This window comes from Parasteatoda tepidariorum, chromosome 9 (genome assembly GCF_982258835.1).
Source record: "Parasteatoda tepidariorum strain Cologne lab strain chromosome 9, Ptep-v5.0, whole genome shotgun sequence".
Taxonomy (NCBI): Eukaryota; Metazoa; Arthropoda; class Arachnida; order Araneae; family Theridiidae; genus Parasteatoda; species Parasteatoda tepidariorum.
The window spans coordinates 7,698,427-7,724,571 of record NC_141763.1 but is presented as its reverse complement, the minus strand read 5'-3'; the positions used below and the strand labels follow the sequence as shown (position 1 = coordinate 7,724,571).

Sequence of the window (26,145 nt, the reverse complement as noted above, 5' to 3'; positions counted from 1 at the left end):
TGTCACGTGCCATATGTTGCCAAAAGTGGTGGGCATTGAAATAATATTTCTGAAAAATATTAATCTTTGGAATGTCTAGCATATCATTCATACAAAGTCATCTTAAAGACTAACAGTTAAAATTGAGTCAGCTACTTTTAAAAAAAAAAATCTTTCTTGTGTTTCAAATTTTATAAATTAGAATGTCTTTAAAGATTAACAGAATATTGTATTTTAAGTTTATACAATTGTATAATATTTTTATGCTCAATTTACTGAATTAAATGATAAATTTTATATTATGCCTTTTGAGGTAACAATATGTCTTTTTAAATCTGTTCTGGCTCTTTCTTTTAGTATCTTGTTTTTTTTTTATGTGTCACGTTGATGCATTCTTTTATATATATAACGTCGTTGCCGAGAGGAAGGATAAAAACAGGTCTTAGGCAGGGAAAGAGGGCACAATATTTAATTTTTTGAGAGAGAACAATCATCAAAGTGACACAAAATCGTTGTGTTCTTCAATAAAAGTTAGTTTCCGAAAACTGTGGCTTTTCTTCAAGTCAAGTGTTCTATTGTTCAATACTTATCAGCGTTTCAATCAAATGACTTCTACTAACGTACTATTGGACATATTTTCTAAATTTAAGAAGTTTTAAATTAAATACAGTAGCATTAAATTCTAAATTGAAATTTATTTCAACTGAAACAGTTGCAGTGAAATAGTAGTAAGCTTGTATATAAAGTGAACTAAGTACCTTGGATAGATATTCTATAAAATAGCAGCTTTCCCTTGATCTTCAAGAAATGATAAATAAATGAGATACATTTTCTTTTGATAATTTTTATTTTCACCTTTTTATTTATTTTTTAGTGGTAAGTAAGAGTACAGTATATATGTAAAAAGTACAAAATAGGACACAAAAAAAAAATGTTGGATCAGAAAATTTGAAGCATGTCTATTTTTTTTTTTCGTTCTTATACAATAGACAAAGAGTATTGGTAGACAGCTTGACTCTATGATGGTGCAATCACATAAGGTTTATGACAGCTACTAGTGGCAACATCCTGAGAAAAGGAGCAGCTAAAAGTCTTGTCTGCTTATTCAGCTGTAAAATAGAAGCATTTTTCTTGATAAAAAAATTTAAATTGTGTTACCTTAAAGTTCTGCAGTGAGTCCGAATCTAATCTAAGACATAAATTATATTAATATCTGACAACTATGCCAAATAATGAAGAGCTTAATTATTTTTTATGAATTTAAAATATTTACTTATATATAATACATTTAACAAAATTAATGACTAAATTTTGACTTGTTATGGCACAGAGATATTCTTCAAAGCGAATGAGTATCTGCATAAATCAAAGTAGAAACATGAAGTCCTGGTAAACATATCTCACAGAAAAGCTTTAAGCAGACAATGCTGTGAGATTATTCTCCGGGACAAATGTAAATCAACAGTAGAACAAACGGCAATGTGAATACTAATAAATTTTTTTTATTAAAAACAAATTATATTAAATATTTAAAGAATAATTTCTTATATAATCCAGGCAAAAGCTAGAAGAGAACAAGTTGCTTCAAATTAGTATTGCACTCAAGATACCTTGTGAAAATTTCAATCGATGGCTAAGTATATAAGATGTATAAGTAAGTATAGTTAGCCATCTTACTATATACTAAGTATATAGTAAGATGGCTAACTAAAAGCACAGCTTTTTAAATTGTAAATCTAAAAAGGGTTGAATACATTACTTCGAATCAACTTGAGTAACAGAGTGAAAGAGGGACATTTAACACAAAAGTATACATTTTAAGAGAACATTTTCAATTACCAGAAAAGTGTTATAAGCATGCACACATACAATTACATATATAAGAAAAATACCCACAAATTATTAAACTTCCGACACCTTCAGAGAAGTTTCACTACTCGTTATTAAAAAGCATAATAAACATTATTACAAAGCAGTAATGTTAAAAATATCACATTATATATAAGCAGTAACATTCATTCATAGAAATGTTAAATATTTTTTTCTCGGCAAAAGACAGACGAGAACAAGTTGCTTCAATTAGATAACAAGATATCTTGAATTGCAATCAAGATATCTTGTTAAGATTTCAACTGATGGTTGAGTATATAGTTAAAAACACAACTTTTCAAATTGTAAATCTGAATTACAACTTGAATTACAGAGTGAAAGAGGATCATTTAACACGGAAGTATACATTTTAAGAGAATATTTTTAATAACCAGGAAAGTGTTATAAGCATGCACACATACAATTATATATATATAAAATAAAAAATGCCCACGATTTATTAAACCTGGCTCATCCAACATCTTCCGGGAATACTTGGGACACCGTCAGAGTAGTTTCACTACACTTTTGGGTGGAAGCGCTACTCCAACTCATACTTTGGGATTTGGTGCATTCGTCACTTAAAAAATCAAAACATAAAAAAGGAGTTGAAAAGGGTGTTAATATCTGAAGGGGCATGTTGACGCAGTTAACAGAACATTGGATTGCACATCCACAATTAGGCAATCGCTCTCGTGCTTTGCTAGTCGACCAAAAAGCTTTTATTAATAATAAAAAATTGGCCCACTTCCTCCATGCATGTTTAACTTGTCATGAGGTTGAACTAATTCTCTCAACTCAATCTTCTAGCATTCAGGTGTTCACTCAAGTATTATAGTTACAATGGGTTTTGCAAAAATGAATGTTTGAATCACATAGTTACAGTCTAGTAAAAGAAGTAAAAACTAAAGGAAGGTAGTTTTCATTATTACAATTTTAAGTTATGTCTAAGTGTTGATAGGTTACTGGGTTACAAAGTTACATAGAGAGTTGAATTGTTAAAATTAAATAAATTATTGTTACAACAGGTTTGCTGCTCGGTTTCTTATTTTCAATTCTTTCGCAGCTCTCCAATTTAGTCAGGTTATTTACATCTGAAAGAGAGGGGTAGTGTCTGATTAATCTTATTTAATATTTCTATTGCAGAATCCATCAGAGTTTAGAGATAAATAACAGCATTTAAAGAACAAGACAATCACAGGATATTACATCACAACATTTAATAGTTAGTCACAGCACAGATTTTTTAAAATTTATTTTCTTTGCATATGACATAAATGAGCTCACGGCCAACTGCTTGATTGGCGGGTGCACTGCCTACGGTAGAAACTAGTTGCAGAACTGTGGTGAACAATAATTTTGTACAAAATAAGAGGTAAACAGCCGAGCAACAATTTTGTGCTTTTGTATAAACAAGTGAAGTTTATTTAAAAATGATAAAAGATTTCGCTTTTGTAAGAGATAATAAGTCTGTGTATAATTCATTTTGTAAATATACATCTTTAACCTTAGCTGATAATTGTCTTTGCCAGGTCCTGTGAATGTGCCATTTACATAGCAAATGTGAAACCTTTTCAAAAATCGTATTGAATGGATGAGCTGTAACTTTATTATTAGTCATTATACAATTACAATTTAGGTTTGGAATTTTAGATTTAAGAGAAAGAAATACTTAATGGTTTCTGCATCTAAACTGCTAGTAATAAAATGTGCAACTGGATAACTATGTCCAAACTCTGTAACTGAAGTTTATCTAAAAATATGATAAATATTTGTGTTATGAATTAAGCTAAAGAGAGTTTACTACATCATCAAGTAAAATTTAAATAGAACATTAAACAAGAAAACCCATATTTCTTTTAGATTGCTCTTATACCTCACAACTTGCAAACTTAATTCTTTATTCTGATCTTTTAGAACAGACACATTTACAGACTGATGGCAGAAATAACTAACTTTTTAAAAAATTAACATAAGCAACTAACTTTCTGATACAAGAACAATGTTAACCTTAAAGGAGAAAAAATAAATCTTCAAAAAATAACTAAAGCATCACACCAATATTAACAAAAATATGGTTTAATAACACAAGCCTGCGAAATGGAAGTTTTTGAAAAATACAAGAGAAGTTATTGGTGCTGATTTCGAAAATGATCTTCATTTTTCCTAATCACATTAGGATTTTTTGTAAAATCGATATTAATGTCTTTACTAAAATCCTATTTAGAGAGGAATTTTCTCAAACAATTTTTCAAGTACTATCCGGTAACTGCTATCTTCATTCATTTTGATCTATGTAAAATTTAATCTTGTGAAAGAAAATTGATTTTTGAGCTATCAGCTAATTTTTTATAGTAATATAAAAAATACTGTTACCAGACGGCACAAGTCACCTCTGGTCGAGAGAAAAACAATAAGTTCCTTGCGTTTAAACTTTTTACATCAGTTTCTGGAAGAAAATCTCCAACATACCATTTGAATTTTTTTTTTTTTTACATTAAGATAGCTTACGTAAAATTGACGATTGATCAAGAATAGCAAATATTGTGTATGTGTGAAACAAATACAAAACAAGCAAAAAACATACGAACTAAACGTAACGTAAAAAAGAGAAAAGTTTCTATTTAAGGATATACTCGTTTTCCTCTGAAACTTATTTTTGATGATCTTCTTTTATGCTAAATCTCAGATCTATCCCGAGCTATCATCCAACAGTAGTAGTTTTTCTAAATTAATGTCCTTAAACTTGAGCAGGTTTTGCTATATATGGTAGTCATTTAGAAAAAATTTCCTTCTGTTGTCTTTTAATATTATCAGAACTTTTGTTCAATTATGTGCAACTAATTTTGAAACTAAAAAATTATCTAGTTCTTAAGAACAGTAGCAAAGCATCTAATTCTATCACCTTAATTTTTTCTTTAGTTAATATTTCAAATTCTAGGTCATTTTTCTGACAGAATGGGCAATAAAATAACATTGCATGCATCAATTAGCAAATGGGACGTTCGAATCTTCTATTTTAATGAAGAGGTCTATGCAATAGGGAAGCCTACAAAAAAGAATGTAAGCTATTTATAAAAGCACAAATGAAACAAGATGAGTCATTCTATGATCTTGCTTTTGAAAATAAAAAATACACACAATAGCAAATAAAGCTAATTACTAATAATTACTTCATTCAAATTATTTTAAAATAGAGTCGTTTAAAATCGTACCAAGAAATGACTCAACGGAAACAATCATCAACTTGATTGATGCGACCCAAATTAGTACCGCTGACTCGACCAAATTAGTATACACCTCTGAGTAGTAATATTAAACATCAAGTGGTGTGCCCTCTATACCTAGATAAATATAATTATGAAAAAAAAAATTGAGACAATAACTAAAAACACACAAAATACACTGAATTGGTTAAGTAAGAACATTTTAAAAAAGTACAATGTCATTAATTTTGAAACTTTACAAGAAACGTGATTTATGAGTATTTTACAAGATGAAGTTTTAAATAAATTTTATCTAAAACTGATTTTGCCAGCTAAGTGTTACACAATGATTCAAGATGCAACAAGTTTTCAACTCTGATAAAACTAGTGCTTTTTATATATATATATATATTCTATTCTGGGAATTCAAGGCTGAAAACATACCATTGAATCATAATTAGATTTATATTTCAAAGGAGGAGTTATTTTTCGAATCTTGTCCCTCTTTCACTTCCATTTTAGGAAGCATTAAATGATTTTCCATAATGGAACCTAATTACATCAAAATCTGTAAGTATTTAATGCGAGTTGGTTTTTGCATGTCTCTTGCTGAATAACGTGTTCCAATAAACATCTGCCGGAATCATCCGAAGTTTTGTCCACCCCCTCCCTTGTGGAGAGTGGATGTGAAATGTTATAGCCACCAGCCTACCTTTAAATAAACCTTTTGATAACTTACTATGGCTTATGACTGCATTATTAAAAAAGGAATACAACAATAATAACACGGATGTAGCCCTGTTATTATATATATATATATTATTTCTTAGGGAAAATTTCACTTCGTAATTCAACGTTTTTAATTTAAGTTTAAAAACTATTTTTTATCACAATCAGGCTGAGTTATGAGAGCGAATGCAAAATATATGCCTATTGTGGCAAAATGACCGATGCACAAAAACTAAGTGACAGTACAATAGACTACACATAAATATTTTTGAAAATTAAAAAGAATAAAACAATTTCAGTACTTAAAAAATTAATAAGAATGAGAATCAAGGAGGAAAAATGCTTAATGTTTAAAATCAAGAAATTAAAAAGAATGCATGAAGAAAGATTTTAAGGAATAAAAAATGAGCCCCACACCAGACTCCAAAGAATGGAAAATAGTATTTGATAACAATACTGTATTTTTCACTGAGGAACCAAAGTATCAAACTCAGACATGATAAATGTTAGTGTATTTTTTTTATTTATAAGATAGACAAATGATTCCTGAAAGAAGAAATTATCTGAATTTTCTTCAATGTTTTTTTCTTTTAGTGCTTAATTTTTTTTCTTTTTGTATATAAAAAATAAATAAAAGACTTACAGACAAAAGAAACATTAAAACAAACAAATTTCTCCATAATTGAACTAAGCATGGCTTTAAAAAAAAGAAGAAAAAAAGATGTTAAAGTTTGTAAAATCTATAGCAATAACTGAATAAAGATTGATGATAAAAACCTCAAGTATTTACTACGAAATCGCACAAATCGAGCAGGTGAAAAAGAAGTTAATCAAATGTATGTTTCAAGATTCACATATTATAATTAATAATACTGTACTAAAAATATTGAGATTTTAAAAATATTCAAAATTTAGCAGTGACAACCGCTGAAAAATTGATAGAAAAACAACAGTAGAATTATCGTATCAGATTATTAATATTCAGTTGCGCAATTTGAATTTTCTCTATCATAGTAATATCTGTATTTTAAGATATCATGTGAAAATCAACAGCAATAACTGCAAAAAAAAAAAAAAAAAAAAAAAAAAAAAAAAAAAAAAAAAAACTCCAAATCAAGTCTGCGAAAAATCAATTACACAAATAAATACGTGATTAGAATTTCTCGCTTCTTAATAATATTGTATGAAAATATCACGATTTAAAAAATCATGACGATATCAAGTAGCAAAAACTTTAAAAACCTCAACTAAAACTTGGTAGTGTCCTTGTAAAAGAAACGATAATAATAAATACATGAATTGAATTTTGCGTGTCATAATAATATTGGAATTTTAAAAACCATGAGAAAATCAGTAGCAGTAACTGCAAAAGAAAAAATCAGTAGAATCGACATCGAAATCAGGTATTATAATGATATCCAGCGAGTTGAAATCTCCATCTACAGTTATCATATGAAAAATTCAATCTAATTGTATTCAATTAAAAAACGAGAGCAAATATATAATATTGATTAAATAATTCCTTTATTGCAAATCCGAATTTATTACACATTTAAAATCAAAGTTTAAAAGGAATGAAAAAAAACACCCTTTTTTTTTCTAGGGAACAATAATTTAAATGTTGCTATTTCAGAATTACTTTGAAGACCGTCAACTTAATTATTTTTCTTTTCGCCTCCGTCGTTCATTAATTTTAACCGAAGAAGTTATTACAGATACAAAGTTTTATAAGAGTTAATTATTGCAGATATAAAGCATACAAACTCAAACAAATCTGCTGAAAAAAAGTTCTTTTGGATCTCCTTAAGTACTCAAAAAGAAAAAAAAAAGGTGCTTGTAAAGGAGGTATAAATTTCATGTTGAGGAGATTTTGTGTAAGTGGTGAAATTTAAATTTTTGATTAGCGAAATTCCGAGAAAATTTTGTCGAAATATAAATTATTGATTAACGAAAGTCTGTGAATCAATGATCTTGAGATTCGCCGAATTCTGCAAATTAACAGAAGAAACATATGCCTGAAAAGAACAAAAATTCTCAATAATCAACTTTAAAATGAATTTTAAAAATCTAATTAAATAAGTCAAATATATTAAAAAAATAATAGTAGATAAATAAAAAGGTTTCTACCCATACATTATTAGCCCTTACTGTTTACATTGAAAACTGCAATGAATTTATCGTTAAAAAAAACATACCTTTGGCATCTCCAAGACTAGAAAATATAGAGTTGATTTTACAAAGAATATTTTCTGTAAGTTCGCGAAATTTTGCTATCATTGGAAAACTATTCCAATTATACACCAATTCCTAAAAGAAACAATATATAGCTGTAATGAAATATTACAAGTTATAAAATTATAATGTTAAGTTTTATAGTGTAATGAATAAAACAGTTTAACACATTGAATCAACAATATATATATATATATATATATATATATATATATATATATATATATATATTTATACACAACAAAATAAATAAATACAAGAAAACACGAAGAAAGTTAAGAAAAACAATAACTTTCATTTATTGTGCATAAGCTGCAAGTAAACAGAACTCATTAGATAAGTTCAAAATAAAGATAAAACAAAGGAAAATAATAGACATAAGAAGTTGTTTAGTTAGTTTTAGGCTTTGCCACTAACAACAGAAAGGCTCCTGTGTGTTTGCAGACAGTGTGTCCCCTGATGAAGTGCTGCTCTGTAAACACACAACTTTATTTAATTTTCTTTTAATTATATTTATATATATATTTTTTTTTGAGTAAATTTATATTATTACTTGTTTATTATTTTCCTTTGTTTTATCTTCATTTTGACTATATATATATATATATATATAACAATTGCATTCTAGAGATTAAAAATGCAATCTGAATATTTAGTAAAAATGGCTGCTCTAGACACAGAAGTTACCCATAAGATTTATTTTTGTGAGTAATGCAGATTTTTGCTAAACATTTTTAAATAAAAAAATTACAATAATAAAAACAAATTCTGAACAAAAAAAAATCAAATTTAATTTAACAAAAAATAGCTCAAAAATAATATTGACCCACCGGGGGAACGATTAGGTAACAAGCAATTGTCCTTAATTAAGACAAATAACCTATTAAAAATACACATAAAGCATTTAAAAAATTTCGTCAAATAATGTTTTTTTTTTTCTGAAAAAATTTCCCCCCAAAGTTTTTTTTTTACATAAATGAAAATTTCTTTTGGAAATATCAACTTTGCTATTATCTCATAAAAAAATAGAAGTATATTAAATTTAGAAATATTTTTGTAATACTCTTTGTTATCTTGTTTTCTCATTTAATACTAAAATAATACTAAACATTTACATTCATTGTGTAAAACATTTACAAAAAAAAATGGATAGTTTTAAATCATATATTGAATAAAAATAGGGTAATTATTTATACTTAATTCATGAATTCATTATAATAAATAATACAGATCTCAGTGAGCAATGAAGTGAACTCAGTGAACTGATGTGTCAAAATAATTACTGTTTTTTGAAATAAATTTCCCTTCAAAGTATAGAATTTTTTCTCTAGATACATCAAAAATAAATTTGAAAGCTAATTTAGATCATAGTTTAAAAAGTCTTTATTAACAAATTTCCTAACATAAATTTCTTCTCCTTCAATTTTTTAAAGTTGCAACACCTGATATTTTCTTTATGTTTCTCATGGCCAATCATAAAAAATGAATCATATGATCAGAATAAAAATTGCAATTTAAATATTATTTTAAAATCACTGAGGTTTAAAGTAATTATTTCCTTAATTAAAACTTATCTTTAAAAATTATACTTACATTTAAATTATAATTATATTTTGTTAAAAAAATTCATCAACACAAAAATTGTAGTTGGGTATAATATTAGGCAGGTGAAAAACTGAAAACTTTAGCCAAAACACCATCTTTTTCACGTATAAATAAACAGCAAATTCACAAAATACAGAATATAAAACTTCTCATTGAAAAACAAATTATGAAAATAATTTTAGAAACTAACAAGTAAAAAATTTAAAAAAAAAACTAATTATAAAGCTTAAGAACACAGACTCATTTCTTTTAAAAAAAAATAAGTGATATAATTCAAAGATGATATGAAAAACTTGTGATACCTATGATATATTAACAAAACTCATGATATACTAAAAATTTAGAAATGCAATAAATATTACTTTTAATATTTATCTGTGTTTAGAAATAAACACTTGTTGTTAAACGAAATTTGAAAATATTTACAACATTTAGATGAATGACTTAGTTTAACAGAAAGAATGTATGTGAAATATTCAATTTACAAATATTTTTATAACAATGAGCTCATAAGTAAATTATCAATTTATTTTAAAAAAATGATATCAAAAATCTTTATTTAAATAATGATAGTAGAGAATAAAGATAGTAGAACTTATAAAATGTTAACTTTTTAAAATTGTTTGATATTTTAAGAATCAGGGATGAGAGCAGTTGGAAAGTAAAAAAGAGGAAATTCAAGAATGAATATATATATTATATATATATATATATATATATATAAATATAATACAAAAATTATAAATACTTTTGTTTTAATAAAAGAATTAAAACTCTTTCGGCTTCATAAAATGTCTTTGTTAAAGAATAAGCGTAGAGGTATTCTATTTTGGGAATTCAAGGCTGAAAACATACCCAGGGTTGCCACAGAAAAAAATGAACAAAATAGTTGCTTTTAGTAGCCTAAAGCATGAAAATAGTAGCCAAAAACTAGGAAAATAGCTGCCTAATAAGAAAAAAAATTCATCAAAAATATGACTAAAATTTTGTTAATGACCTCATTGTCATATACCATCATCCATTCAGTCAAGTTGGTGGCAAATATGATAATTTTCATATAAATGTTTATATATATATATATATATATATATATATATATATATATATATATATATATATATATATATATATATATATATATATATATATATATATATATATATATATAAAGTGATTACTAAAATTCGAAATTCATGCATTGTAATAGCGTTAAAATTTCTTTCTTTTTTTAAAAAAAAAAAAAAAAAAATCATGCAGAATTTTTTAGTGATAATCATTGAAAAGGTGATCGAGATATGAAATAGACTTACAATGGAATTTGTACAGATTGAACGAATTAAAAAGTGAAGACTCAAATTTGCAATTCAAAATTTTTAAAATTTTTTATTTTTTATTCATTTTTATTTTTTTTCACCAATTTATGCTTGAAAAAAAAAACATCTCTAGGAGTACAGAAAAGTCAGCCAATAGTTTCCTTTTCTTGAAAATAGTTGCTTTTTTAGCCTTTTCAGGCAAAAAAAGTTGCCATAGTCGCTTCATGCCAAAAATAGTTGCATTTTGGTCGCCTGTGGCAACCCTGTAATCAGGCATAATGACCACAGATTTGATAAACATTTAAAAAAAAGTATTTTACAGAATTCAGTTTTTATTTTTTTACTTCTTTAAAGAGCTTATTCATAAGAGAATAATAAAATTTTGCAAAATTATTTCAAACATAATGTTTGACAAACAAAACTACTTCATTGGAATACAGCTAGTAAAAGAGAAAAATGAAAAATTACGTGAAGTAACAGAAATAAAAAAATTAGATAGCATAAAATAATCCAAATCAAGAAGTTTATTTACTGAAAATAATACCAGGACAAGAAGTTTGCTTAAAATTTTGTAAAAATATTTTAGTGCTCAGAACTAGCATTCAACTTTCTTAGTTTTGCTGACTAGTAGAAATTAAGACAATTAACGCTCGTTAGCACAACTCTCTCTATTACTACAACCCTTCCATTTTAACGACCAATATAAGAAGTATCACAAGCTTTTCGATTCCATAGACGTAATGTTATTGTAATGTCCACCAGAGAGCCTGAACTGAACTGTTCATTTCAATATAGCACCTGAAATTTTATCTTTTTGCTTAATTCTAAGAAAATTACTTCAAAAACAGAGGTTAAATATTATTATGTGCTTTTGAAGTAAACATTCTCTCCAGGAAATAATTCAAGCTAATATTTAGTTTGATGTTATATTATAATAGTTCTATGCCAATAAATCTCTATAAATCAAAAAAAGGACACTTTATTCTTACCCTAAGTAGTCAGGCCTACTTTATAGTCAAAAAGAGGGTGAAATATTGATCACTTTTCATTATAGAGATTTTGAAGCGTATATTGTGTTCCTATACGAAAATCAGAGTCTCACCTGTATGCATTCATAACATTTATACATTTCTGTACAAACGTTCAATTAATTCATGAATCTTGTTTTTTTCATTTGAAGGTGGCATTTACTCTTTTGCAATGTGATTAAGTGGCTTATTTTGGAATAAAAACACATAGTATTTATAACATTCTTCTTAATTTTATTTTTGCTAAGTATTTCTTTGGAGGTATGTTATTTAACGAAAATGGCTGCTTGTAACCAATGTAAACATCATACGTTTCAAACAAGAATTAAAAATGTTGAAGGAAGCTGATAAAAGAATAATCTTTTCGTTAAATTCTTTATCAATTATTATAATTGTTTCTTCATGAAAAATATAATATAACAAAACTGGATGTTTCATTCTTATGATTTAACAATAATATGAAAAAATTATTGCTTACTCATCCATTGAAGTTATTTTTTCACATTCAACAGAAGTTGCTTTAGCATCAAACACCAGACTTTGTATTAAATCTTTTTCACCTAAAACGAAGAAGGAATTATTTAATGATTTCAATTTCAATAGGCTAACCATAACAGAAAGAAATATTTTTCAGTTCCAAAACAAAGAATAAAAGCAGTAGGTTTGCTTTTTTGGCAATGTCATAATAATATAGATAAATTTGAAGATAGTTAAAAGTAATATTAATAAATGTAATATGTTTGCTTCCAATCAGTAGTTAGTGAAAGTCACCTAGGAGTTAAGGGCATAAACAGAAATTTTTCTCAGGGGGTGCAACTAGTAAAATGTTCCTTTAAATAATTCAAAAACCGTTTTTTATTGCAAAATATATTTATATGTGTTGTAGATCAGAAATTTTCACAATTTCAATAATTTAACTGCAGCTACAAAGCAAACAATTTACAATTTTTATTAATATGAAAAAATTAAACAAATAATAAATAACAAACTTTATTTAAGTTTTTTAATTAAAATATAGTATGAGCTCAACAGGAATAAACAGAGCTCCAGTGTTCCATAATTTTAAATTTAATATTAAATAATTGTTTTTGCTATATCTTCCAATCAGAAAAAAATATATTCATCCATCCATCGTTTCAACAATCAATGCAGGTATAATAGTTAATTTTAAAGATATAAATTTAAAAATGTAACATTTGCAATAAGTTTATAAACCAGACATTTTTTTCTTCAAAACTTTGATTTTTATTGATTCTACAAATAACTTTACTAAGCTAGTGTTTTTTAAATTTAACCCGTTTAAGAACCAGTTATCCAGTTGAATTAATTATGTCTTAATTTTCTTGAAGTGATTATTTAAATTATATAAATGTCTGTCCTCAAGACATTAGTATGTTCCTGATTTTGTTTTTATGTCTTGTTATGAGCTATTATGCAATATAGAAAACAAATGTTCTTCCAAATACTACAGTTTTCTTACTTGAAAGTGACCTCATTTTTTATGGTTTTAGAATTGGTTAACAAAGAGAAATTTTACAACTGTTAAACTGTATTACGTAACTAAGTGCTTATTTCTCAAATAAATCAATATTATGCATCAATTGTTATATTGATACATAAAGATTTAATGGCAAAGAAACTAAAAATTTATAAAAGATTTTAGTTAAAGCAAATTGTTTTATTCAAACAAATAATTATTTAATACCTACGAAATCAAATAAACATTAATACACTCACATATTGGTTTGTCAAATATTGGGGGACGGGTGCTGCTTGTTCTCCATCTAAAATTTTGATTAGCAAGAGAGTCAGTTAAAAACCTTCTAATACTGTCTTCAGCAGATGTATAACCATCATCCTCTTTTTGGGGGTTTTCACAATATACCCTAATATAAACAGAAATTAACAAAAATGTATTACATAATGAAAAAATGGTAAACAGTAGAAAATTAAGAGTAAAAAAATACAGAATTGGAATAAATATACATCTCTAAACGAATACTTTGTACGCATAAAAGGCTAACATAACCCTAAAAAAAGGGATGGATTCGTTTCTTTCTGTTGGCCACAACAATGCCTCAATTGCATCAAGAAACGAAACACGAATAATTCCTGATCGCGAGCACTAAGTTAAATAGCAATGATTTAATGAAATTTGAGGATCAGGACCAAAAGTCATAGAATAATTCAGTTTTTGCCACTATTTATTGCGACATAAATGAAAATTTTTGAATAAATTATTTAGGCCTAAATGTGTGGAATTATGTTCCTTTTCATTCAGTTAAGAAACCAGTAAAATACAGATGATTGAAATATGCAAGAAAGACAGAAGTAAATGCAAAACATTTCCATGACTTGCACTAGTCATTTTCAAACTTATATTTTGGATATCCAAGTTAAACAAAATTAAACACATATGAAAGAAAAGTTTTATGCCTTTGTTAAGTGGAAATGTAGAATTTTTAAAAATTTAAAGTGTGTCATTCCCAAAATAAATAAAAAATGGCAAGTCAGCATAAGTTGCTAGTGCCGAATTGTTAATTTTAAATTATACAAACACAAATGTATACATTTTTATCATATTGAGATGAATTTTAATATCTGATGTCCAATAAGTGTTAGTTTTAAGTGACGGACATCAGTATGATATTATTTGTAACTGATCATAATAACTATAATATTTATAATAACTATTAGTAAATAATTTAAGTTATTAAAAAAAATTACAACAATAGTTTTTTATTACTACTTGATAAATTCAATTCAGAATGTTTGTATAAAGGAAGGAAATAACTTTTTTCAAGCATACATTTGCAGCCAGAGTATAGTCTTTGAAATACTGCATGAATAAGTATAATATACTATTATGCTTCATTATCTAGTCAGCAAGCTAAACAAGTTGTTTGTGAGATGATTCAAAAGAATTAACAGAGAAAATTATTCCATGGCAGGGCCTGCGATAAAGATTTCAAATTATTAGCCAGTAAATTAACCAAATATCTTAAGTATTTGCCAATTTTTCAAAGTCTTTGCCAAATGCAAATCTTAAATTTTCATGATTCATTTTTTTTTTCTCACAGAAAATTATTTTACGGTAATTTGTTTTAAGCTTATATTATTTGGACCCAATTCTAATTGGTTATGTTGCGCATTCCCGAAAATTACCGCAATTGAATAAAAATATTGATTTGTTTAGAAAAATTTATTTTGAGGGTCGAGTTAAATATAAATTTTTCTTTCCAGTGGAAAAAATAATTTGGAAAAACACAATTTAATTCATCAAATTCACGATTTTATCGCATTTGGCGATGTGGCAAATACTTAGCACAGGCCCTGCATGGGTTGAAGAGCAATGGTGAGCAGGGTTTGCAAACCCCTTGTTAATTAATAAAAACTTTTGCAAAGTATAGAGCTGTGCATTAGCTACCTATCACCCTTTTAGTTTTTTAAATTTAACTAAAACACTTTAGCCTAAAAGTTGATTGGTTAAAACTATTGAATTAAAACATTATTAAAAATGAAAATTGTTCAATAAAACACGAATAAAAATGAAATAATTAGAGCTCAGTCTATTGTAATTTTCAAAGAAATTAAGAACATCTAATTATCAATTGAATTTTTCTTCAAAATGCACAAATTTATAAACAAAGATATAGTATATGCAGTGTTTTCATCTCAGAAAAAAAATGGGTGAGAATTTCTCACCCTTTCTCAAAAACAGGGTGAGATTTCAAAGATTAAAAAAAAAGAAGAAAACACCAAGAGACTTGAAAAAAAAATCATTTCTTTAATTATAATGCATTTTTAACATCTTCTAATTTTTAAAGCATTGAATATTTTTACTGCATCATCATATGGAAAATGTTCTACATCTACTTTTTCATCAGCTATTCTCATCAGATTGCTCAAATGCGTATTTGTTTGGTTTTGATCGTTTCTACCCGCATTTGTCAGTTTAGGAGTAGAAGATATTGGCTTTACAAGGCATTTGTCCATCTTACATTAACGAGCAAAAAATTTGAACATCTTACATGAAGAAACTTTACCTACGGTAAACACGTGGTTGCAGAGAAATGCGTTCTGAAAGAGGTTCCGTGGTTCGGAAGGATGGTGCTCTGTTGTTCTTAAAGGTTCTGAACAATACTGGTAAATAGGGAAGCTAGATAATGGGACAGATGTTGAAAATAATAAAAGATCCAGGAAGAAAAGTGAAACGAATTTTATTCTAAATGGCGCAAATGAGAAATTTTTTTCAAAATGCGAGAAATTCGCGAATTTTGAAATTGGTTTATAGAATGCGCGAATTTCTCGCGGTAATCATTTTTTAATGCGAGAATATAAAAAAATATGCGAGATTCTCGCGTTCTCGCGCTTTAGTGAAAACACTGAATGACTAAAATTAAAAATATTTTTGTATCCTTAAAAAAGATTTATGGGCAGAGTTAATGCATTCATTATCAATGCATGAAGAATTTCAAAAAATATTTCTAAAAATTTTAAGGGATACATGCCTTTGGTAAGTTTATTCACAATGACTTAATAAACAGAGAGAAAGTAATAATAATAAATGAATAAATAGTATTAGCATGTTAATTTTAGTTTGAATCTCGATACTTACCAATCAGGATGGACTCGCCAGTTATCACCACGAAAATAGTCCATCCCTAAAACAAAGAAAATAATTTATGTGAACGGTCAAACAAATTAAAAATAAAAATACGAAAATGATTTGAAATGAAAATTTTAGTTAAAAAAAGTTAAATTATGAAGACATAAAAAAAGTAGAAGAATTTTACATTAGTTTTGATTTTCTAAACATAAATAAATATAAACCATGAAGAAAAAGAGTATAAAAAATTTAGCACCTTTTCTTTACTTATGGAAAGCTAGTTTAAACTAGTCAATGTGTTAAAATAATAGTAACTCTCCAAACATTATTTAGACAAATGATTAATCTCTATGATCAATTATAACTTTCTTTCTTCTGCATGCAAGTCGAAAAAGGTTTTCTATCAGAAAGATTGTGCACATTAAAGAAATTTGAACTCATAATCCTCATAAAATAGTTAAAAAATAACAAATTAATGAAAATGCATTGTTTGTTGATAATACGAGGAAGAGTTTAAATAGAAAACAAATGTCAAAAGTAGAAAATAACAGATAGTGAACTATTAAAAAAGAAAATTATTGTGACAATCTAATAGGTATTCAGCAAATAACAAATGAAATCTTATTAGGTCATGCTAAGTATAATAGAATATTAAATATTAAGTTTTAACTTTTGAGAGAGAACAACTAATCAAAAAATGAATTATTTATGTTAATCATACTTTTTATCCAAGGAAGCTCATGTTGCGTGAGTTTTAAATTTTTTCAATTATCCAAATATTTTATAATTTTGATCCTAATTCAACAGAGATAGATACATAAATTTGAAGTAATATCCTGTATGTAAAAATTGCTGAGGCATTGGTCATTATAAATATACATATGTTTTTCCATAACTAAAAGTAGCACAAAAATAATAAAAAGGTTAAAGTATAATATAAAGCTGTTTCTATCAATACCATAAATACTGCTCTTAGTGCATGGACAGAAAATCACATTCATCACAGCAAACATGAAATTTATTAACAGCAGCAAATTACCTAAATGCTTATAAACTATGTCTCGATTTTTGCTTCTTATATGCATATGGGTTTATGTTTAAATAGAATCCTAAAACACATTCTAAAATTGAATTAATATCTAAATATTTTATAATCAAAATGTTTTTATCCCTAAAATCTAAATGCTTTCAAATATTGAAAAATTACATAATAAAATATAATTTTGGTGACAAAAAGTAACACTTACAATCTTCTTCTTTTCTTTTCACTTCAACTTTTCCGATTACTCTATTATGGCCATAAGGTTCAGGCAAAGAAACAGCTAATCTATAAGATACAATAAAATAAAAATGTTTTGTAAACACTTTGATAAGTAATAACAGTAATATAGAAAACTTAAATTTTCAGCATGAAAGAATCGAAACAGATGGTAACAAAATAGAAGTTAAGAATTCAAAACAAATTTTTCTATTTTGTTTTTTCCATTTGGTAATAGAATTTTTCATAGTTATTTTAAATAACTTTCATGGACAACTAGCATTTTGTTATTAACTTTCATAATTGCTAATACCAATAATGATTTTTTTTTCTTTTTTTCCAGAAATAAAGTAATGAAGAAAAATCAAAATTTTTGGGTGCTCAAATATCAGGAATAAACATCTATCCTGCATATTCCAGGAAGTTAAGCTTTAACTCTCAGTTAAAATTATAGAATTAGAAAATTTTTGTTTCTATATCTTTACATAATTATTTGAACAAACCCTTGTAGACAAAATTCCATACTTCTATGAGAGAGAATGATGAAATTTGAAGAATAAAAGTCGATAAAATGTTATGCTACGATAAAATGTATGATAAATGTTACAATAAAATGCTGTTAGTTTTAAGGACTGGAATTTGAAAAAGAAAAATATCCATATTTATTTTGATAATATTGGCAAAAATCTTGGGTCCTAAATGATTTATTTTCTTAGGGACAGCAGAGAAAGAGAACACTTCAGGACCTGCTAAATGTTGTGCCTAAGACCTTACAAAGTCTAGAGATATTCTGAAATTGAATGAAATAAAACTTTTCATTACAGTAAATGAGTAAAAAAATTGTGAAGTGTATATTGAATGGAACTTTTAGTATAGATATAGGGGCATCAGATAAAGTAAAAGACTCTGCCTCTTGTTTTCTAACACTCATCAATCGCTAGGAAAGGGACTCATAACAGAAAATTTTTTAATGCTTTGGCTTCGCTAAGGCTCCAACAATTTTAATATATATTTATATGTGATATTTAATTTCAGATTTGAAACTTTTATTACAAAGAGAAACAAAATAAGCAAAAAATTAAAAAATAACGTAATCATCAGCTCACACTTAAAATATAAATTTAATATAATTCCCAGTTCAGATAGTTGTTCATTCTTAAGAAAATAATTGAATCTAATAAACTTTCATTTAGAACTGATCTTAAATCATTAAATTACAAAAATAGCTTTTCTACCACAACTTGGGTAACAGACAATGTAGTTACTATGCAGCAGGTCTCTTGAATGTTTGTAGGACACGATGAAATTTCTGAAACATTGATGCATGAGTATGATAGAGCTGTCACTGCTTTGATTCTAACAAAAAGGAGCAGTAGCAAGGAAGCCACTGTTGGCTATAAAATCCCAAGACAGGGGGCCGCATCATAAAAAACATCACACTAGGATCGACCAGTGGTCAATTCTCACTTCCATGTTGAGACTATCCCTGCATGTGTGGAGATGAAGGAGAATAGATTCGTTCAAAGGGAACTTACTTTATTTAAAAACAATTCTCTCAATTTTTATCATTAATTTGGAAGAGACACTGGAATGTTCACAAATTCCATTGTGACAGAGGGAACCTCAGATGAAGCATCTGCTCCCCTCTATGCACGCTCTATAATAAATCTATTTCTTATTATATGTAAAAGTGATTAACTTATCCAAATGAATTAGGCTGCATAAATTTAAGTTTAAGCTAAACCTTACTTCGAGCAAGATCGACAATGGAATATGCGTCGATCCAGGTATTTGAGCTTGTTAAGGTTTACCTTTACAGTTAAATGGTAGGTACTAGGCACAATGGGAAAAGTAATTTAAGAAAATTAGGCAGTGGCCAGAAGGTTGAAACGGGGTGGGTGGGGTGATAGCATTAGCACAATGGGGGAAATTTAGGGCAACAGCTCCAAGGAAAATAAAGCTTAGGAGTGATCTGGCTCCAGCTCTCTACCCAGGAGAATAGCTTCGCCATTCTACACTATTTCTTATACTATAATCATAATTACAATAAAATACTTTTGAAGAAAATATCATAAAGGGAAGCATGCTAACTTTACTATAGAAGAGTTTAAAGGAAAATAAACAATATTAATAAAATATGAGAAACATAACAACATAGAAACTAGACAATAACTATTTCTGGAGACAATATGAAGGAAGACTCAAACACTTACGAAAAAGGAGTGTCATCAATAGGTCCATAGTAGTAAGAATTATTCCGAGTAACAATTCTTTTCTGCTCCAGATAAAAAAAAAGAACATTAAAATAAGTAACAAAGTAAAAAACCCAAGGAAACAGCAAAATTATTTGTATAATAAACAAAAGCAGTAATAAAAGTAAGAAAAATTCAAAAAAATGAATTATATTAAAATTTTAATCGATTGCTAAATAGCAAGATAATTCTAAGATCATATTAGATCACTTCATTATCACAAATTAAAAGAATGCAAAAATTTAATTTATGAAATCTATTGGGAAAAATAATACATTATTTGTTATCATTATTATCTTTATAAATTTTTTTTAATAATTAAATATGGTTATGAATAATAATTTATTAAAAAAATTTATGTTCACAAAAAATTGTAATTTACTTTAATTTTTTTTCTCCAGCAAGTAAATCTGTGACAGAATAAAATGTAAACAGTTTCTTAGAAATTGCTAGGCAACTAGAAAACTTTAGTTTCGTTTAGATGAGGCGAATTGCAAATAACATTACTTGCATGCATTACAGACGAGACAGGCTCAACCAAACCCCGATACCAGCATTATAACAAAACAAAAAAAAGTTTTCAGAAACTAATGGAGAACTTCCTATAAAATTTAAATATATATTTTTTCTACATAGAAGAATCTGTTTAGTTAAGTTATTTGGTATAAAATATATGCAAAGAGCATTAAGAATTTAGAAATTTTTAATATCATGGCCTGAAAATATTTAATTTTAAATAATGTATTCTATATGTCAGTAAATATTGGCCTTATAAATAGCTTTTAAGAAATTCTCAGCGTTTTTACTTATCAAGTCTTTTGCTCAAAACAAAAGATTTTGGGATTACTCTCAAAAAGTGAGTTTGAGCTCACTAGTTTGAGTTGAGCTAATTTCAATACACTTGGACTGGCTACATTTTCCCCATAAGAAGTTTTAGTTAATGACATCATCATCATTGGCACGACAGCCCAGGGTGGGACATAGTCTTCTCTAGAAGATTTCTCCGTGTCATTTTTCTTGTCACCAGATCTTACTTGTTCAAAATGCTGATTATTTTAAAATCCCAATGATTGAGTCATTCAAGTTTTGGATGTCCTCTAGCTTTACTAACAACTGGTTTGTGTAAGAATATCTTATGAGTTGGACTAGTTGTATCTAAACAAATGTGTCCAACAAATCTCATTGTTCAAATTTTATTATATCTATGTCCTCATAAATTATGAAAATTTCTGTAGAAAGTACCCTCTTTGACTTTGCCAAAAATGGTTTGCAAGATGTTTTTTTTCCACAGATGGTTAACATAAGCTTCTTTCTTCGGGAGAGTCTAAGTTTCAGATGTATAGATAAGGATTGGGCATCTAATAGTTTTGCACAGGAGTAGTTTTGTATGTCTCTTTACGCATACTGATCTAAGGCCATTTAAACATTTTTAAAGCATTATTTTAACATCTATTGCTTTATAAAACATAACATTGCTGCATAAAACATTAAGGTGAAATACTACAAAGGGTATCTCAAATTCCTTCCAGTCTTAAGTCATTGTTAAAAGGAAAAGGGTAACTAACAAAAAGGGTTTCTCTGAAATTAAATAAGTTCCATTTTTCTGAGGAAACAATTTGAGCACACCGACAAAAACTGGGGAAAATGTCGAAACTAAGTGAATACAACACTAAAAAAAATTGAGTGATATAAAAAAAAGTTGCAAAACTTCTCTGGTTACTTGATGTCATAAAAAATTTCAAATTTTATTGACAATTAATTAAGAAGAACTACTTACAAAGCCTTCAATTGGAATTTTTACAGCCATTTTCCCCCAACCTATTCTTCTGTCTACCATGTTTTTTCTTATCTGAAACAACATAAAAAGTTCATTAGTAACGGAAACCAGTTTTAAAAGTAATTTTAAAATAAAATAAAATTTCATACTTACTATTAGCAACTGATCTTCAAATTCCTTGGAACAGACATAAAAAATACAAGTTGCAGTTAAAAAGAAAAATAAACAATTGATTATGAACACATACAAAAAGCAATAAATTTGCAAGCATTACAAATTAATAACTGTCAAATCTATCATAAGGATTAGATTACTTCAATGAAAATTCCATGCAAACAAAATGTAATAAATTAAAATATTCAGGGTTCATAGGAAATGTAATAATTTTGATGCTATGTCCATAATTACACACATTCTCATATAAAAGTGTTTTATTATGTTCATGGAAATAGAATTTCCAACCTCTGCTGAATTTTATAAGTTTAAATTACCAGATCAGTCAGGGAATTTTCCAGAACATTTATGCACTGTTGTACACCCTTGGTAAAAATAATGCCATTACTAAAATATTCGATAATGAGTTTTTTTTAAAGTTATAGCAGTTTGAGCACACAGTTTTCTGACACAATTTATAGTAAACGGAAACTGTTTCCAGAGATAAATATACCATTTATTAAATTATATATTAAACTGCATAGTATTAAATATACACACACCATCTAATAAAGAAAATCGATGTGTATACAGCACCTAACTCTCAGCAGCTAGATTATTGAGGAAAAATACTACCAGTATTAGTTGAATTATGGATTAAAGTCTCTAATTTCTTCTACAAGCAATGCAAAACAAGATTTTCAAACAAAAAGTCTTTAATGATGGAGTAGTGGTGAGTTTCAAGTCAATATTTCAAAATAGCAAGTTTGATAGTGAAGAATAACTTTAGATGTAACATGAAAATAAATTTTTTTGTCCTTTTTCATACATTTTTACAGAATTACACAAGTTAAAAATGTACAGATAAATGTACCAGCACTGGATACAAGGCGACTAAATACAACAAATGGTGAATAAAAAATTGCCTGTCAGTTGCAACCGAATTGGCATTTTTTCGTCCAAAATGCACCCGCGTGCATTAGCAAGCAGGTTATTATTTTTTTTTTAACAAACATAAAATTATTCTGAATATTTTTTTATATTCTAAAAATTACTTTATTGCAGCCTTATTTTTTAAATTTTTTTTTCATTTTAGATATGAACACTGCAGCGTTTACCATATTTTGGGAAATGACTTAAATTATTAATAACAACACCTTTTTTAAATTGCTTAAAATTTTCATTTTTTGAAAAAAAACATAAACATGCTTAAAAAAATGGCTACGGTTGAAAATCCATTGGCTAGTATAAAATTTTCTTAATTTTTTCCAATAACTCACAGCTTTATTGCGTCTTCACTCTGAAATTTTTATGGGTTTTTATAAATTCCGAAATACAAGTCAAATTGAAGTTGCAAACCAGAAAATAATTTTAACAAAGAAGATCAGACTGAATATGGAGTTTAATAATACAAGACAAAACACTGCGGCAAATTTAAGCAATTAAACTAAGACTGTCAAAAAAAAAAAAAAAAAGAGAAAGACTACTGATGTATTTCAAAACAGAGGGAGTAATTTATATAAAGCTACTTAAAACTATAACTTTGTTTTGACAAAAAATAATCATATGAGTTGGCTATGTTAATAAGATTGAAATTTTCAAGAATATTAACACAGAGAACAAAAAATAGGAAAGAATAACTTACATACAAACCGGAATTTGTGTCAACTAATTCAACTTCTGTTAGGTCGACATTTCTGTATCCTGGCTTAAGTAACTCTTGAAACTATAAGAAAATATTTCATATCATCCCAGAATAGTACAAAAGATTGCATTTCAATCCAATGCTTCAATTAAAAAAAAAATTATTAAGGTCAAGGCATACTAAAACTGTACTAATGAACCAATTACATTTTTAAGGCAATTAATTTCTCAATTACTTCATTAGAAAAAAATTGTTTATATTACTTTCTTTAGTAAAATTATTTTTATACAAAGTACTATCTGAAATACAGTAAACATAATATGCACTGCAATAAAATTTACATATTGCATTGCAATGTATTTTACTTAATTTTTTTTCTTCAAAACTGCTAAAATAATGGTTATTAAGATGCTTCTCGTACAATGGACGCTTAATTATTTTGTTTTACGTAGATTTTACTTTGGATAAACGAGAGCTCGACGTGTATGTGTGTAAATGTAAAATGTTTTTGACTTCTTAATTAGCTCCAGAGATATGGTGAAATATTCAAAACGTCAAATTAATATTAAGGGACCAAATTCCAAATCACACTCCTTTCTTAATCATTGAAACCATTTTTCAAGATTTCAGCTTTCCCCACATTTTGAGTGCCAAGAATTCCAATGAGCTGTAAAAAGTTATGGTTTAATCAAAGAAAGTATAATTTTGTGTGTTTGATTTAAATTTTAAGGAAATTGACAAGCATTTCAGCGTATTTAAAGTTAGTTCCTCAAATCATTAAGATTGCATTGTAGCATACCTGCCAACATTGGAGAAATAAAATAACGGAGATTTTACTAGTGACCTTTTTTTAGGCTACAAGTAAAATTTGGATACATCAAGCATAATGATGTAAGTCAAAATTGGAAATAATATAAGCACTTACATTTAACGAAGTAAAAAATAAGTAAATAAATCTTAATCTAAAGAAGATCTTTTTAAATCATGATTTATAATTACTTAAACTATTAACACTCAACATACTGCATTACTGGCAATAGCACCATCTGTTGAGGACTAAGAAGTATTTTTGACATCAGCGAATATTTTATCGCCATTTTTTCAACAAAAAAATTTTCTTCAACATATATGGAGAAACTTGGATATGGAAAACTATATGGGTAAAAAGGAGATAGTCATAAAATACAGGAGCCTTCGTTAAAAAAACAGGAGACTTGGCAGGCATGTTGTAGTACACGAAACTCAGATCAAAAGTTATTAAAGTGTTCCATTTTCTTATTTTGCTACCGTATATCATATGTTTTATTATGAGCATATCTAATTCCAGAATAATTTTTAAAAAAAAAGACTACTAAAGGAATTAATATAGATAACATATATGCAAGTTCGAATCTATATAGTCAAATCTCAAAAAAAGTAAAAATTGGTCGGAAAATAAATCATAAAAACAATAAATAGGAAATATAAAGCTAATCTATAAGAGCAAAAGTTTTTTTCTCCTTCAAAAATTTTAACTCTCATTCCTATTTAGATTAGTGCCTATAATATAATAATTATTACAGTGCCTAATATGAGGAGGAAATACACAGTTTGCTTAATGCGTAAAATAATAAAGAACAAAGAAAGGAGAGAATAGTAATTTGAAGGATGTTGAAAAGTGCTATATTTACAAAATTTGAAATCAATAAATTGATGATTGAGAAATGATTCGAGTTGTTTAAGATATGAATGAAAAATTCTGCGCAACATTTTCTTTTAAAGTAATAGAAGAAATTATTCAATGAGACAAAAGAAATTACATTAAAATTTAGAAAAAGTCATAGGAAATGAATTTAATTTAAGAAATAAGTGCTGATATTAGTTCAAAACATTTTAATAAACAAGTGATATTAAGTAGCATTGAAAAAAAGTTACCAATGGTCTAAGCTCTGGATTAAAAAGTACATGCTCATTATTTGTAATTGCAAATGAATAAGCATCGACTCCAATCTAAAAAAAAAGAAAAAAGAATAAATATTTTTATGCACATAATACAAACTTTTAACAATACATGAAATACGACACACACTGCAACCGCCTTATGAAATTATAAATAACAAATGTCTAAAAAAAGCAACGTAAAAATGTTCAACATAGGTTTGAAACTTAGTTCTTGCCCCTACAATTTCTTAAATAAATGTAATAAAAATAATTGCATATGTTACTTTGCGATAGTAAAATTAAGATAAATTTAAATATAAATCTTAAGATATTAGTAAAACTGTTTTAGTTAATAAGGGGATGTGTGTGTGTTTTTATGGCAAGCAAATTATTATGTTTTTAAAATTTAAAACTTTATTTAAAGTCAAACAGGAAAATACAGATATTTTTTTTTCTTAAATTTACAGAATAGTTAAAGACATCAAATTTCAAACATGTAGTAGAAGTAGAATGAGTCACACACTCAACATTATCTACCACAAAAATAATTTCAAGCATACAAAGTAGATT

General features: G+C 27.1%; 1 pseudogene across 1 annotated transcript in view; it reads right to left on the bottom strand.

Moving 5' to 3' along the window:
• Positions 1-898: 898 nt before the first annotated feature.
• The window catches only part of LOC147803294 (voltage-dependent calcium channel subunit alpha-2/delta-3-like), a 49,706-nt pseudogene continuing 24,459 nt past the window's right edge, over positions 899-26,145 (bottom strand). The window contains exons 14-25 of the transcript XR_015429018.1: positions 25,570-25,644; positions 23,656-23,736; positions 22,011-22,034; positions 21,858-21,929; positions 20,042-20,103; positions 17,818-17,897; positions 16,580-16,625; positions 13,699-13,847; positions 12,440-12,521; positions 7,979-8,090; positions 5,064-5,192; positions 899-1,088 (exon numbers count right to left, since the gene is read on the bottom strand). The product of XR_015429018.1 is annotated as a voltage-dependent calcium channel subunit alpha-2/delta-3-like (transcript). The remainder of the gene's footprint in view (positions 1,089-5,063; positions 5,193-7,978; positions 8,091-12,439; positions 12,522-13,698; positions 13,848-16,579; positions 16,626-17,817; positions 17,898-20,041; positions 20,104-21,857; positions 21,930-22,010; positions 22,035-23,655; positions 23,737-25,569; positions 25,645-26,145) is intronic.